This window comes from Muscardinus avellanarius (assembly GCF_963383645.1).
Source record: "Muscardinus avellanarius genome assembly, chromosome: 2".
Lineage (NCBI taxonomy): Eukaryota > Metazoa > Chordata > Mammalia > Rodentia > Gliridae > Muscardinus > Muscardinus avellanarius.
The window spans coordinates 114,923,580-114,935,782 of record NC_137787.1 but is presented as its reverse complement, the minus strand read 5'-3'; the positions used below and the strand labels follow the sequence as shown (position 1 = coordinate 114,935,782).

The 12,203-nt window shown below is 34.3% G+C and overlaps 1 pseudogene across 1 annotated transcript; it reads left to right on the top strand.

The window, feature by feature from the left end:
- The first annotated feature begins 5,600 nt into the window (after positions 1 to 5,600).
- On the top strand, positions 5,601 to 8,318 carry LOC308258776 (cadherin-1-like; annotated as a pseudogene). Its single transcript has 3 exons — positions 5,601 to 5,741; positions 5,924 to 7,590; positions 8,162 to 8,318. The product of its transcript is annotated as a cadherin-1-like (transcript).
- Positions 8,319 to 12,203: the final 3,885 nt, after the last annotated feature.

Genomic DNA, 12,203 nt, shown 5'->3' with positions numbered 1-12,203 from the left:
TGTACACAAATTGCAAAAATGAAGAGTTTTGATGAAGAGAATAGACTAATATTGATAGTAAAGTCAAACTATATCTGGTCCACATTATGTATTATTTTTATCCCAACAATTATTTCACATATTAATTCATTTTTTCAGGATGCCCTGAGTTAGGCAAAATTATTATCTTCACTCTACATAGTAAAAATAGGAGCCATAAAGAAGTTAGGTAACTTGCCTATGGCAAATGAAGGTGCCAGACTCAAGATCCAGCAAGCAGAGTTTTATGGCTTCTATTATTGATTGCCTTATATTGTGCTTAGAATGTGAATGGAGGAGGAGATTCTATGAAAATGATCAGTTTGGCTTTCAGCATCTTCTTAAAAGGCATTTATTTATATTGATAGATTTTCAAAATCCAAGAGGCTGCTGTATACACTGAAAATCATTTTTTGTCAGCCCACACACATGTATATGCTTTCCAAGGACATCTTACATATATTTAGTTAATAAGCAATGATATATAAATCCCAGTTGACAATCATTTATATGAGATGGCACATCAAAAGAATTAAAACAGTAAACTGTCAGTATCTTTGGATCTACACTGGAATATCAATTATAGTCATTAGATTGGTGTGCTTGAAATCAAAATAAGATCAGTCTGTCAAAAGCATCAGAAAGGTTGTTCAAAATATATATTTATAAAAAGGGTCTTCTAAGCCAGCGGCCACGGCTGGTTTCCAACCTGCGCGATCCTCCTGTCTCTGCCTCCCAAGTGCGGGGATTACAAGCATGCCCCACCACGCCCAGCTAGAGAATTTACTAATTTTCTGAGACTGTCTTTGAACCTGCCATCCTCCTATCTCAGCCACCAAAGTAGTGAGATTAAAGTGCTAAACCATCATGCCTAGTTTTATTAACTTTCTATATCTTAAAATTACATTTTTCTGAGGTTTCTTACATATTTAATTCAATTTATGGTTTATATTTTAATTTGTTCTATGATACATATTAATTTGCTTCCTTACCTTAAAGCTTCATAACCATAAAGATCCATATAATAAATATAATAATTTTTCAGAAAGTGAGATTGAGCTTCATATGATAAAGAACTAAATTCTGTGATACAGATCTTAGAGCAAAAAGGGTGATAAAGAGGGAAATCAAAATAGCTTGAGACTTCCTGCAGTGGGTCAAAAATTTTATTTATTTGTATTTATTTTTATTATTTTGAGGTACTGGAAATGGAACCAAGGGCATTCTACCTCTGAGCTACACCTCCAGCCTATTTTTATTTTTTTATTTTGAAACAGGGTCTCACTGAGTTTCAAAGGGCAACTTTGGAGAATTAAGAATTAGTTATTTTCAGCATTATTTTTATAAATATAGGTAATAATACCTGTTTCAGAGGGCTGTAGGGATGTATATCACTATCACTATGACTACATTATAATGTGAAATTATAATGCACCAAGAAAAGTCTAAAAATTTTTAAAGAATGCTATATAGAAAATATAATAAATATAAAATATAAAAATATCAGCAGAAATGCATTCTGGTTTTTCTTAAACAAGACAACTTTCAAAAATAGCCACTAGATCAATTAAGTATGAGTCAGTTTTTTAATTTGTAGTTTCATGTTAATTTCTTCTAAGATACTTGGTTTAATTAATTTATTCCATTAGATTTCTAATTATGTCACACATCACAAGATTCAACTATAAGTTCATTTTTAGTATTACAAATATAATATGTACTTTAAAAATAATACCATGAAATTGTATAAACTGAAACTTTATGTACAATGCACCAATAAAAATTTTAAAAAAGAATATTTTTAATTAAAATTTTTACCAAGGGAAAAAAAATGAATGTTCTTCTATTTGTTTTGCAAACATAACTATATTCAGGCTGTACATCAAATTTACTAAATTATTTTCAGTTATTATACACATCAAAATGTACATAAAATATAGGGCTGATATATAAAGTTGTATTAAGTGAAAGGTTAAAAATGCTTTTTTCCAAAATCTCTCACATTTCAGTTCTAATTTTAAGTCTTGCATTTTAAAAATATTTTAGTAAATACTTTATTTACTCTAAATATAACAACTTAATAAGTAGTTACAAATATAACTCAAATACTACTAAATCTTTATCCAATTATATAACATTTATTGTTTATGCTTATGTTTTAAATATTCATTTTTGCACCTATCAATAGTTAGTTTTTTACTGGTGCATTGTAGTCGTACATCATAATGGAATATGAGATAGTAGAAGCATATATGTACCCATCACTCATTTAGCCCTTCCCTAATTCCCATCCCATTACTATCCCCCTTCCTCTTTCTCATATTTGGCTTAGTGATTGATTTTGATTCACTTGTGAATATATGTCATGCACATTAAGGAATTTTATTCTACCCATTCCCATTCTCCTCAGTTAGATCATCTTATTTGCTCATCAATTGTGTCTTCTTCTTCCTCTAAAGTTCCTCTTATGACTATTTTTCTCTAGTTTTCACATATACTTTTTATTGTTGTGTAAGAGTTCCTTGTTAAAATACACGACAGCGATATAATGACTTTACTACTGACAGTGCTTGAGTTGTTTCTAGTTACAGACTGTCATGAGACAGGTATGAGAACAACTAGCACTCATTACATTTATTACATCTGTAGAGTATACAGATGACTGCATTTCACAATAGTCAATTTTCTGATGTCATGCCACCAGTCTGTAATCATATCAGTTTCTGCAAATTCTTGAATTCCTTTATGTTTATTTATATTGCTATATTATTGTGTCATATCTCTCATTTTTGTATTTCTCTTATAACTAAGGTTAAATATTCTTTAATGTATGTATTTCTCATTTTAATATTCCCTTACATGATGACTCATCAAATGTTTGGTTGAATCTTTTATTAGCATGTCACTTTTTATTGTAGAAACTTTCACATGTGAGAAATGAAAATTTATTGTCATTTATGTAAAGTGAAATACCTTTTCTGAATCTGTGTTTTGTTTCCACTTTGTTAGTGGTTTAAGTTATTTAATAGAAGTTTATAATTTCATTCAGTCCACTATCAATTTTATTTTCAGTGTCTCATTTTAACAAAACTTTGCTTTCATTAAAATTATGAAAACATTCACTACTTTCTAAAGTTTTTCTCCCATAAACTAAATGACTTACTTTTCCTTTTACATTCTAGACTTATGAGTTTGATTTGTGTATTATGTAGGGCTATGCTATATTTCTGAGGTCTTAAAAAGTTTCACTCAGAACCGTACTGTAGTGCACATGAATCAAGTTCAAAAAACTTAAAAGAACTTAAATATCTCAAATCTTGCTGATGTTGAGGAAGAATTATACACTTCCTGAATGTGCAAAATTTGAGGAAGTGCCTCGATACACACAGTCTCCTGGAAAAGTGACAAAGATTTATTGTGGAGGAAATTTATATCTAGTTATTAGATGATGATGAGAGCAACAAGATGATACTTAGTTGTATAACATTACAGAGAAGGTATACATTAAAATAATCTATTTAAGTAATTATAAAATAACTAGCACAATATCACCTTACCACAAGACATCATAACCAACAGAAATAAAAACCTACTGAGCAACACCAAACATTGGGGATATGATAAATAAGATTCCCAGAGGTGCAATTTTATACTTTCTATGCTTTTAAGATTCAAAAAAATATTAACTGTGCAAATAAATATAAATTATGACTAAATCCTGGTAAGATTAATTGATGGACATTATATACAAAGAGGTTTAGATATTAAATATACTAAAACTTAATCAGCATTTGTTAATGTATTGAAAGAAGCAAAGAAACCCTAATTTAAATAAATAAATTATAGAACAGCATTGTTTCTTTAAATAAAGGATATAATAAATATAAATTATAAAAGAACTGAAGTGAAAACTGAATTTGAAATTAAAAGTTGACAAATGAGGCTGAGAAGAATATAAATGGCAGAAAAAAAGGCATCACTAAATCCAAAGATAGATTGAAATGATTGAATGTTAGAAACTCAAAGAAACATGAAAACAACAGCAGAAATACTATATCATAAATAATTACATAAAATAAACAGGGATTTACTTGTGATTTTAAAGCTGAACAGTAGCCTGAACTTAAAACTAAAAAAAAGATTCAACTATATATATACATATACATATATATTTATTTATATTTTTATTTTATATATATTTATATATTTTTTTTCAACACAAAGTTGAAAAGCAAAATGTTAGAAAAAATATATCATGCAAACTTTAACGAAGAGTTCAAATAGCTACAATGCTAAAAAATGAATATTCAGATAAATATGTATAAATAGTATTACAAACTAAGATATTAATATCCAATATATAATTCTTATTAAAGACATTTTACAATGATAAAGAAATCAAAATCTATAATTTAAAGGAGTCCTAGATAGGCGTGCTATTTACGCCTATTTTCAGTAATAGATACTGCAACTACTCAGAAAATTAACAATAGAAAATTTGAACAACAGTGTTATCCAACTAGACTTAACTGAAGTGTATAATTTTCTTTAAACAAATGTAAACACACTTTAGACAATCATGATAGAGCATGATTGTAATCCCAGTATTTGAGAGGCTGAGACAGGAAGATCACAGATTCAAGTACAGCCAAAACAAGCAGTGAGACTCTCAGCAATCTAGTGAGACACTCTTTCAAAATAAAATAAAATAGGGATGGGAATGTAGCCTGGAGGTGGAATGCCTCTGGTTCAACCCCCAGGATTAATAAATAAATAAATTAATTAATTAATAAAGTAAAAAATTAACATATCTTTGCATCAAGCTCATTTGGATTTTTCACCAGGCAGACCATAAGCTAGACCATGAAATAAATATCGGTACAATTTAAATGTATAAAATTATCAAATGTATGCTTTCTGACAATGGATTCAGAAAATTCAAACTTATCCGGTTGCCCTTATTTCTAAATATCTGTCTAGCTTCTATCTATAAGAAAAAACATACACCTAATTGGTTTCTGAGACTTACTATAGTGTTAGCATACTATTCATAAGTTTCATTAATTTTCCTGCAAATGGCATGATTTTGTTCTTCTTTAGGGAGGGAGAAAGGAAAGTATCAGTGAAAAAGACATCAGGAGTCATGTGAACATTTTTTATGTCACTCTGTAATCCAATATGATGTAAAATTACAATGTACCAAATAATAAAAATAGTAATATTCAAATATGTATGTAAATTATGTGGCTTACAGTTAATAACCAATGGATTTATGAAGAATTAATAATACAAATTAGAAATAGATAATAGTGAACAAACAATGAATGAAGTATGGAAAAACAACTATGCAGTGGTTAGAGGGGATTTACAATGTAAAATACACCTAAAAAGAAAACAAAGTCCAATCAATAAGTTGTTACTTATTAGACTAGAACATAAAGAAAACATTTAACCCCCAAAGCAGAATAAATACATGTCTAAAGATTAAAATAGGAAAGTGTCAGGAGTCTCTGAGCACCTAAGTTCCTCCAAGTTGGACCAGCCTCTCCCCCTGCTGAGCCTGGTCACTCCCACAACCAGCCATGGGCTCTGGGTACAGCAGCCTCTCCAAGATTTTGCGGATGATGTTGCTGAAGGTTTTGTCAGGACTCTACAAGAAGCTAGAGCCCTGCTGTCCTGGCTTTGGTGAAGAGAGCTACCTACATGTTTACCCAACACATGCTGTCAGCACGTGGAGAGAGGCTGCTTCTTGGATAATGTGAGCTATGAAGGCTGCACTGGTTGGCCAAAGACATTCTCCTTTTTTGAAGATTCCTGATTCAAAGTGGGTACCAATGATGAAGTCACCATCAAACAGCCTGTGCATTTTCATAAACCAAAGACCAGTTTTCTTGTCCATGCCTAGAAGTTCACCTGCAGAAAGCTCTATACCATAATTACTCTGAAGGTACTGCTGCACCATCACCACCATCATCCTGACTATTCCCCTGGAACTCGGACAAATGTACTCACATTCTATTGCCCTACCATGGTCTCAGAAGACAGAAGAGAGCCTGGGTTATTCCTCCCATCAACTGACCAGAAAATGAAAAAAGACCCATTTCCCAAAGATCTGGTTCAGATAAAATCCATCAGGAACAACAACATATCCCCCCCCCCCAAAAAAAAAACCCAAGGTTTTCTACAACATTATGGGTACTCCCAGTTGATGTGTTTACTATTGAAAGAGAAATTGGATGGCTGAGGGTGATGGAACCTCTATTTAGAGAAAAAAGTCTGTAAGTGGATCCTATTCTTGCATGCCGCCATATCCTCCAACAGGAATGCTGCTGTGGAAGAGCCCATGGAGATCTAGATCACAGTGACAGATCAGAACGACAGAAGCCTGAGTTCATCAAGGAGGCCTTTAAGGAGTCCATCAGGGAAAACCCTCTTCCAGAAACCTCTGTGATGCAGGTGTCAGCTAAGGACGCAGATGTGAACACCTACAACCCTGTGATCATATATTCCACCCTCAGCCAGGAGCCCAAGTTGTCCCACAGCAGCATGTTTACCATCAAGGGGGTCATGAGGGTCATCAGTGTGGTTAACACATGGCTGGACCAAGAGAGTTTTCCCATATATACATGCTGGTGGTCCAGGCTATGGACCCTCAGGGTGACAACCTAAGTACTACAGCCATAGGCCTGATCACTGTCATTGATCTTCCACCCCACCTTCTATCAGGGTCAGGTGCCTGAGAATGAGGTCAATGCCATCATCTCCACACTCTAAGTGACTGACACTGATGCCCTCAACACTCCAGCCTGGGAGATATATTATATTGTGATAACAAGTAGTGACTCATCATCATCACAAAAACAGTAACCAAAGATGGCATTCTGGAAAGAGCTCAAAAATTGGATTTTGAGGCAAAATAGCAATATATTCTTTATGTGGCAGTGTCAAATGAGGTACCCTCTGAGATGACTCTCCTTACCTCCAAAGCCACTGTCACTGTGGACATGATGGGTATAAAGAGGTCCCCATCTTTGTACCTGCCAAAATGAGAATGGAAGTACTGAAAGACTTTCGCGTGGGCCTGGAGATAACCTCCTACACCTCCCAGGATCCAAACACCTTATGGAATAGAACATCATGTACCAGATTTGGAGGCACATGCCAACTGGCTGAAGATTAATCCAGACACAGGTGCCATTTCCACCTGGGCTAAGCTGGAAGAGAGGACTTTGATCATGTAAAGAACAGGACCTACACAGTCCTCATCATTTCTACAAACAGTGGTTCTGTCATCACCACTGGAACAGGATCTCTCCTCCTGATGTTATCAAATGTGAATGATAACATCCCCATCCAAGAAGCCTGAAATATACAACTCTGCCAGAGGAATCCCCATCATTGACATAGACATCATTGATCCAGCTCTTCCCCACAACACAACCCCCTTCACTGCAGAGTCCATGCACAGTGCCGGCATCAACAGACCATTGAGTACAATGACTCAGGCCAAGAGTCTCTCATCTTGAAACCTAAGAAAACCTTAGAGGTGGGTAAATACAAAATCGATATCAAGTAGGCCTGTTGGTACAAACTTGTAATCCCAGTTCCTGGGAGGCTGAGACAGGAGGATCGCAGGTTTCCAGCCAGCCCCAGCTACTTAGTGAGGCCCTCTGCAACCTAGTGAGAACCTGTTTAAAAATAAAGAATAAAAAATAGGTCTAAAAGTATTATTCAGAAGTGGCACGGCCTTGAGTTCAATCACCAGTACTTTAAAAAATAAAGCAATCTCAAGCTCACGGAATAATCAGAACAAAATCAGGTGACCACCTTGGATGTCCTGGTGTGTGACTGTGAGGGGAGCAAACTGTATGAGAGGAAACTACTGGTTTATGCCATCTAAAGGATTCTTGAAGGGACTCTCACTTTGCTAATCCTGATTCTTCTTCTGCTGCTGCTATTTGTCAGGAGGGGAGGAGTGGTCAAAGAGCCCATACTGACCCTAGAAGGCTATACTTGGGCAATATTTATTACTATAATGAAGAAGGAGGTGAAGAAGACCAGGATTTTGACTTGAGTCAGTTGCACGAGGCCTGGATGCTTGGCCTGAAGAGATTAATAATAATATGGGATCAACCCTTTTAAGCATGTCCCAGTATCATTCCTGCCCTGGCAATCCTGATGAAGTTGGAAATTTTATCAATGAAATCTTGAAGGCAGCTGGAAGCAACCCCAGAGTGCCTCCTTATGACTCTCTGCTTGTGTTCGACTATGAAGGAAATGGTTCTGAAACTTCTTCCTAAATTTCTTGAAGTCAGTCCAGTATCAGGACTATCACTACCTGAATGAGTACCAATCATTTCAAGAAGCGAGTGGACATTTATGCAGGCAGAAAGGACCCCTAAGGCATCTTTAAAAGCTGGGTTCCTGAACCCAAGCCATGGGAAATGAGGAATAATATTGCTAGTATTTTTTAACCCCCTTCCATGTGATGCATTTCTGGGAAAAAGAGGAGAGAGAGATAGAGAGAAGTAGAGGAGAGAGAGAGAGAGAGAGAGAGAGAGAGAGAGAGAGAGAGAGAGAGGGAGAAATGGGCATCTGTATACTTATTTGTTCTTAATCAATGTTTGTTCAGTGAATATCATTGTGCAGTACTTTGGTTCTCTATAGGGAGCCTGGCCTAGAAAAATATAATGAGTTATAGGGTGCCTCTTATTTTTTAATGTTTGTTTATCACTAATGCAAAAGAGTGATATATTTTGGAGTACAGAATAGCACCTATAGTGCTGCATCCAAGGCTGGAAAGACAAGTGGAAAGTTTGAAAGTAATCAGTAGAACTCATCACTGAGCTGGGCAATTTAGCAAGCATGCTGAGGATGGTGGGTTGGGTTGGACTCTCTCCCTAAAAATTCTGGAAAAAGTGGGATTCTCAGCATGTTTCCCACCCAAGATATTTACACCATGGTAGATAACCAAAGCCCATAACCCCAAGTGCCTTTTTTTGGTGTTGTCTATTAAAATTCTGACTGGTATGGACACAGTTTTATGATTCCAAGTAGGCAAAATAAACCTAAAATATTGGAAATTTCAAATTTTCTATTAGAAGCAGAAAGTAAACACTATCTTAATGGGTGTTACATATGGAAGAAAGGAGAAAGAAGACCTTGATTTGAGTAAAAGATCTCTACAAAGAAAACATTAGTATTTTAATGTTATAAAACATTAAAGAAATCTAAGAAGAACTTCGAAGATGGAAAGATCTTCCATGTTCATTGATGGGCAGAATAAATATCATCAAAATAGCCATACTTCCAAAAGTGACCTACAGATTCAATGTAATACCCATTAAATTACAAAGGCATATATATATATATATATATATATATATATATATATATATATATATATATATTCTCCTTAAATTCACTGGTGGAATAAAAAAGAATAGCCAAATAGTTCTCAGCAACAAAAAACATGCAGGAGGAATCACAATACCTGACTTTAAAGTATACTCCAAAGCTACAGTAATAAAGCTATAGTTATAAAAAACATCATGGTACTGGCATAGATACATACATAGATTAATAAATACATTAATTATTTAATTATTTAAATAAATAATTAAAACATACGTAGATTAATGGAGCAAAATAGAAGACTCAGAAACAAATCTGGACACTTACAGCCAGTTGATTTTTGACAAAAGAACCAAAACCATACACTTGAAAAAAGCCTGTTCAACAAATGGTACTGACAAAACTTTAGCTATATACAGAAAAATGAAAATAAACCCTATTTTCTCACCTTGCACAAGAGTCAATTCAAGATAGATCAATGATTTGGAAATTATACCAGCTACCTTGAGGCTCCTTGAAGAAGGTATACGTCTAACACTGCAACACAGGCACTGGTAAAGACTTTCTCAACCAGACCCCAAAGGCACAAGAAACTAAAAGGCAAATCAATTCATGGGATTACATTAAGCTGTCTGTACAGCAAAGGAAGCTGTCAAGAACCTCAACCAAAAGCCAACAGAATGGGAGAAGGATTTTGCCATCTATTCTTCCGTAGAGGACTATATCTAGAATATACAGAGACTCAAAGAACTCAGCACTAAGAAAACAAACAACCTAATAAAAATAAGCAAGTGAACTAAATAAAAAATTCATGAAAGAAGAAATACAAATGGCCAATAAATGCATGAAAAAATGATCAATATCATTAGCAATCAGAGAGAGGCAAATCAAAACTACCCTGAGATTTCACCTAACTTTAACTAGAATGGCAATCATTCAAAACACAACCAACAATAAAAGCTGATGAGAGATGTGGAGAATTGGGAACTCTAAGACATTGTTGGTGGGATTGCAAATTAGTGCCACCACTTTGGAAAACAGTGTGAAGGATCCTCAGAAGAATGGGAATGAATTTACCATATAATCCAGCAATATCACTTCTGGGTATTTACCTAAAAGAAAGGAAACCAAACTACCAAGCTAATGCATGCATATCTATATTCATAGCTGCACAATTCACCATTGACAAACTATGAAACCATCCAAGATATCCATTAACAGAGAAATGGATTATAAAACTATAGAATATATACATAATGAAATTCTCCTCAGCCATAAAGAAAAGCACATTATGTCATTTACAGGGAAATGAATGGAACTGGAAAATATTATGCTAAGTGAGATTAATCAGGCACAAAAAATAAATAATAGGATATTCTCTCTTATATGTGGAAGCTGGGGAGAATTATATGTGGAAGCTGTGGAAGCTACGAGAAATTCTAGATGAAGAAGGAGATACCATAGATGAGCAAATAAGGTGACCTAACTGAGGGGATGGGAGTGGGGAAGAGGGAAGTTCTCTAATGTACATAATGTACATTAACAAACATATTCAAGTCAATCACTTAGCCAAACATGAGAAGGAGAGAAGGAGAGGAAATGAGGCAGGAATCAAGTAAGGGCTAATTGTGTGATGTGGGTATGTATGCTTCCATCTTGGTGGAGGCATACATGCACACATCACCCAATTATATATATATATATATATATATATATATATATATATATATATTCACACATACATACATATATACATGCACACACACACACACACACACACACACACACACACACACATATATATATGTATATATATATATATATATATATATATATATATATATATATTCTGTACTTTTTTCTTTTGTATAGAAACCCATTGACCTGAATGTGTACAAAAAGTCAGTGATAGAAAAGAGAAGTAAAGTTTTTAAATCACACAGAATATAATTGAAAGTACATGTGTCTTCTATTTTACTGAGTGTGGTTCTTGTCTCAGTGATTGAAAATTTAAAAGAACAACGTTGGCCTACTCAAGATCACTTGTTGGAATCTCATTAGAAAGATACTAAATTCTCAAATGTGCATGTTATTCAATAATTATTTACTGGGGCCCCAGTAAAGTGTGAAGTCATAAATTCTAGAGTGAATACTATAAATTAGAAGTTCATCTCACTACAGTTTATCAATGTTGGAGACTTTTAAAATGAGGAATAAAGTTGTGCATGGTGGCGCACGCTTGTAATCCCAGCATTCAGGAGGCTGAGACCAGAGGATCTCAGTTCTTTTACAGCCTCAGCTACTTAGTGAAGCCCTCTGCAACTCAGTGAGACCTGGTTTCAAAATAAAGAATAAATAATAGGGCAGGGAGTATAGCTCATAGGTTGAATGTCCAATGGAAGGCCCTAGTTTTAGTTTGTGAAATATATATTAATGTTGTTACCATCGTGTTATAATACTAATATCAATCCAGTATTCAAGTAAATTTAGAAGAAAAACATTATATTCTTTTTTTCTTTGTTTTAAGAGTATTTATTTTACAGCTGGGTGTGGTGACTCACACTTGTAATCACAGCATTTGGGAGGCTGAGAAAAGAGGATCATGTTTCAAGGCCAGCCTCAAATACTTAGTGAAGTCTTTTATAAGTCAGTGAGACCATGTTTCAAAATGAAGAATAAAAAATAAGGCTTGAGGTATAGCTCAGAGGGAGAATACCCCTAGGTTCTGTCCCCAGTAGTGCAATAAAAATACATGAATAAATACATAAATAAAATATTTATTTTAAAATCATCTAATAATAAACAAATTTTCTCAAGCAGAATATACATAT